Genomic DNA, 6,000 nt, shown 5'->3' on the forward strand with positions numbered 1-6,000 from the left:
GTTTTAAAGTGATAGTGGATTCCAACAGCTCTACTTTAACCAAGTTGGAATGGTTCTTCAGCTGGTCACGGGTGATTGAGATCAGTAGCTTGAATACCCACGCAAACTATTAAGTAATCACATTTGCTAATTATTGTGTTAGCCATGACATTTCCTTATTGGAAGGAGTAGACTTTTATTTAGTAATCATATTTGCACTGCAATACGTCTATTAAGTGATCACATCTGCACTGCAATTTGACATGTTGGCCTATAAAATATCACAACTAAGCATCTGTAAGCTAACACTTGACAACATCAATTATTTGCTTGTTTTCATCGTACTTATCCAGATTTTGTTCAGACTATTTCACCGTACTTACCCAGATTCTGTCAAGACTAACTATCGAAGTTAGGGACTACTTGGTCATTACTAGATTGGGAAACTTAGGCGCACGCCCAAAAAAAAAAATCTCATTGTCATACGCACAATTAATTTTAGAAACTGTGACACTCATAATTATCCGAAATTATTAAAACATGTCTGCATGATGGTTTATGCATCCGCTTGACATGTTATGCATATTGTTTTTCCGGGGATAACTTGTTATGCATCCTAATTTTTCAGGGGTATAATTGGCAACGCAACTTGGATATAACATATCTAAAAATCCGCGCCTTGGAGTTTTACAAATTTTATATCGTTGGAAATCTTTTAAAAAGAGCTACGCAACGAGTACAAACAACAATATCAAATTTTGTTTTTCATGAAAAAATCAGAGATAATCAACATTTTAGGAAAAAATTTCAAAAACTTGATACATAACCATTATGCAACCTCCAAAAAAGATGCATAACACATTATGCAGAAGCATGACGAATTATGAAACCATTTTCTCGATTGCATAACAAATTATGCATCTGTATAACAAAGTTATGCATCTATAACAAGTTATGTAGCCATTATTTTGGTTGATTTTAGTGCTTACATAAAAAATTGATGCATAATGCATTATGCAACCATATTTTCAGATTATGCATTAATTTTCTCGATGCATAAAAGATTGTGCAACAATTTCTCGATGCATAATGCAGCCATATTTCACGACTACATAAAAGATTATGCATCAATTTTCACGACTGCATAACATGTTATGTAGATATTATATATTATAGGTGTATGACAAGTTATACGGTCTTTTTTTTTTGTTGGTTCCAACAATAACAAAAACGTTGATGCATAATATATTATGCAAACATTTTCTGGACAGCATAACAAGTTATGCAACAACTTTTCACTACTGCATAACAACTTTTGGAAACCAATAGGAACAATAACTGTTGGATTACAGCTCATTGCACTTATCATGAATTACTTGAATCAGCAAAACTCGACAAAAGGATCATAGTAATTTTCTAGGAAAAAGTTTCTGTCAGCTTTATGTCTCAGTTGCCTCCACGTGAACTCATTTTTACCATAAACATACCATCTTAACTAAAAGAAAAACTCCGCAACCTAGTACCACACCTCTATACTCCTATATCGGCTCCAGCTAGATGAAAACTTCTAGTTTTCTTCATCTTCTTTCTCTTTGGTCCCAAAACAATGAAAAGAAGACGAAGAACCAACAGAATTCAGCAAAAACAAAATTCATCATCTACTAAAGTACTCCTGGGACAGAGATTTGAGATATAAGGAAATGTGTTACGTTGGAATGTGTAATCACGATTCTAGTTGCAACTGGCATAATATTGACAATCTCTCTTGTCAAACGGCATCATGATAATAAGAATTACAATTGTTACGGTGAAGACTTCCAGCAACAACCAGCACCGTCCCTCCCTTCCACGGGGTTTCCGCCTAATATTTACAGTCCATCAGCAATACTTCGACCACCACCACCATCGAATCAACCTAGTGAACCCAGTCAGTCTAATCCACCAAGTGATTCAAGTCAGAACAAGAATCCGAGATTGGAACTGAAATTGATTTCATGATGGAAGAAAACACAACAATTACAAGGTGAGTGGAGATGGCAAAGACCGATGTTCAAATTCAGTTAGAGAGGTGAGTCGGAACTGAGAAATTGATTCACCGAATCAATTAGGTAAATAAATGATCGATTGTTGAGATTTATGAGAAGATACAGAGGGGTGATGGAGGTGGTTGTGATTTGGTGTTGCTGGCGTGTTTTTTTTTTGGATAAACAAAGTCCTTTGATTTTGGGGTAGCGGCGGTGTTCGAAGTGGTGGCAGTGCCGGTGACCGAGGTAGCAGTGGCGGTAGAGAAGGAGTAGGTGGTGGAGGCAGAGAGAAAGAGAAAGAGTACGATGGAGAAGTAAGAGAGAAGAAGAAGAACGAAAAAGATAAAAATCTCAGGATAAAACTTAATCTCACCGATTTTGGGTCTCAGAATAATTTTTTCCAACAAATGGGTGTTTCTCATTAAATTTTTAGACGTGGATTTCACGGTCGGAGAAATCTAAAAAATAGGTATGACCGTGGTTTTCACTACTTTGCAAAAAAGAAGAACAAGAAAAACAACTGGCTTAAGCCCATTTTTAAGGCATGTTTTGTCAACAATCAACATGGGTGAGCAGCGGGTAGTAAAATCAGTAGATTTGGTGTCTCTTATATCTGGTCCATCTGAATGACGGATGTTAGACTCCTATCCGCGCCTTGTCTATAACCATTGGGTTTGGCATCTACAGGTAGATGGATTGCATGCGGGTCAATCCGTGTATCCGTAATAAAATTCCTATTAGATAACACAAAATTAGTCAATTAACTCAATAACAATAATTTCAGGATGAAAAAAACATGTAAAATTTGATACTGTTCAAATAGGCGAGAATGTAAAAAAGCCGGGATATAAACAGTTTGATCCCACCCATTTTTAAGCACTTTTTCTTATTTTAAATTTACATCAGGATACATCCAGTTTCAGCATCGCTCTTTTATAAGTTTAATACAGAATCCAGATTCATTTTTATCATTTTTCTGGTATCAATATTAATTAATAAACATATAAGAATCCCACACACAGGTCGTGTGGTGATGGTGTTGTATTTATACTAAAACAAAGGAATAGATAGGAAACTACTAGAACTCTCTTTGATCGATAAACAAGGGTATAATTTTCCTTATGTGAACTATCTCTAAATTTAGTAGATGCCTCGTAATCACGGTACTCCAGTTTCCTTAATACACCCCCCTCTCCCCCCACCCCACCAAAATTTTTTGGACGGTTAACTTGCGTCGTAAATCATCATGACGAGCAGAGCCGAGGCTTTTGGTAAAAATATCATCCAACTGATCTTTGTTGTTACAAACCGAACATCTAATTGATGACAAGCTACACGTTCCCGAACGAAATGGTAGTCAATCTCAATATACTCAGTGCGAGCATGAAAAACTGGGTTAACGGTAAAATATGTAGCACCAAAATTATTGCACCAAAGTGATGGTACTGAACTAGAGATTCCTAATTCTTTTAAAAGTGATTGGATCCAAATTATATCCGCTGTTGCAGGTTCAAGAGCTCGATACTTAGCTTCGGTGCTTGAGCACGATACAGTAGGTTGCTTCCGAGCTATGTTGTAAAAGGCGTTAGACGAGGCGAGGCGTCAAGCCCAGTGCCCAGGTGAGCGCCTTTTATTTAAAAAAAATAAACTGTTGTATAATTTGGCGCCTGGGCGCCTTTTTTACCCGACACCATCCCATCGTTTAGTTTACTTTTGGCGCTTAAGCTCCAAAGGAGCACGCCTTTTACAACATAGCTTCCGAGCACTCCATGAAATTAAGTTAGGGCCAACGAAAACACAATAGCTACTAGTTGAACGCCGAGAATCAGAACACCGTGCCCAATCGGCATCACTAAATGCATTCGATGGAAGAGTAAAATCTGCAAATGCACTTAGTTTAAGATTATCATTAGCTTTCATAAATAACCCGTAGTCATATGTACCCTTAAGGTATCGAAGAATACGCTTGACAGGAGCCCAATGTTCTTCCTTAGGATCGTGCATAAATTGACAGACACGGTTGACAGAGAAGGCAATGTCAGGTCTAGTGAAAGTTATATATTGAAGAGCCTCGACGATGCTTCGGTAAAGAGATGGGTCAGAGAATCTAGTACCACTATGCTCATATAAAACAACCTTGGGATCAAGTGGTGTTGCTATTGGTTTGGCACCATCCATCTTAGCTCGTAATAGGAGTTCCATCGTATACTTTCTTTGAGATAAAAATATACCTGAAGGAGAACGATTAGCCTCAATACCCAAGAAGTAAGACAGGTTGCCAAGATCAGTTATTAAAAAAGCCTTATTGAGGTCAAAAATAAGTTGTTGAATGCTGTTTGTAGAGGAGCCAGTGACAATAATGTTATCTACGTAAACAAGTACGTATGTAACATGAGCTTGATGACGGCGTATGAACAGAGAACTATCCTCCTTAGAAATTACGAAACCAAGATGAATAGGGTGAGCGCTAAGACGATTATACCAAGATCGCGGAACCTGTTTCAGGCCATAAATAGATCGATGTAGCCGGAAGACATGGTTCGGAAAGTGAGGATCGACGTAGCCTTGTGGTTGACGCATATAAACCTCTTCTTGGAGGAAACCATTTAGAAATGCATTTTGAACATCTAATTGATGAAGCGGCCAATTTTTAGCTAGTGCCAGAGAAATTATTGTACGAATGGTACAAGGTTTCACGACTGGACTAAAAGTTTCTTGATAATCCACCCCCTCTTTTTGACTAAAACCTTTAGAAACAAGACGTGCCTTGCGACGATGGGTAGTACCATCCGGTTTACGCTTAATGCGATAAACCCATTTATTTCCAATAATATTTTTACCCGGAGGAGGAGGAACTATAGAAAAGGTGTTAAGGATCGAGCAAGAGAGAGGAGAGCATAACCGCGGAAGCGTAAAAGACTACATTGATAATAATCTTCGTATCTTAATTCTTATGGCTTAATAGCCTATTTATATTGTTCACAAACTTGACGACCACTCAAGATACTTTCTTAACTAAGATCAAACTCTAAACATAGAACACTTTCCTAATATAACTCTCACAACTTAATGTGCATATCTCCTAAATATAGACTCTCATATATTATTTCCTAATACCCTCCCTCAAGATGGAGCATGTAGATCACGAATGCCCATCTTGGACCAAAGAAATTTAACTTCGGTTTTCTTCTTTCTTCTTCTTTTTTCAACGCTTTTGCGAAAAAAAATCTCCAGACCGTAGTTTAAGGACGTTTCGGTCCCCTTCATAGTTTAAGGACATTTCGGTCCTCTTCGTAGTTTAGGGACATTTCGGTCCTCTTTGGAAGTTTAAGGACATTTCGGTCCCATCTTCGTAGTTTAAGGACATTTCGGTCCCATCTTCGTAGTTTAAGGACATTTCGGTCCTCTTCGTAGTTTAAGGACATTTCGGTCCCAATGCAAGTTTAAGGACATTGCGGTCCCATCTTCGTAGTTTTAGAACATTTCGGTTCCATCTTCTTAGAATACTTCTTGTACTCTTTCGACAACTCATAGGATTTTAACCTACTATTGTTGTTCTTTTTCTCATCATCTCTTGGTGATTGTTTTTTTTTTCACAACATGAATGTTATTTCTTCTTCTCTTATTCCAGTCACGCTATTTTTGCGAAACCTTCACACTTCTTTGTTCTTCAAGATTCTCTCACAATCTTGTCGTCTTTACAAAGTATGCCACACTTTGTAGGATCTCTAAGTTTCTGCCACAAACTCTTCAACCACACTTCACTTCTTCCAACATGTTGAACAACTTTCGGCAACACCTCTAGCAGAAACTATCACAATTTTCTTCTGTTACGCTTCTGTAGCAATTCATCAGTAACACTTAACTGTGACATTATTTTGTCACACTTCTGTTCACCTGTAACAGTTCTCCTGTAACTGTTAGATTCTGTAACAATCCTCCAATAACACTTTCCTTTTTTTTTTTTTTTTTTTTTTTTTTTTTTTTTTTTTTTTTT

Source organism: Papaver somniferum, chromosome 6 (assembly GCF_003573695.1).
Source record: "Papaver somniferum cultivar HN1 chromosome 6, ASM357369v1, whole genome shotgun sequence".
Classification (NCBI taxonomy): Eukaryota; Viridiplantae; Streptophyta; class Magnoliopsida; order Ranunculales; family Papaveraceae; genus Papaver; species Papaver somniferum.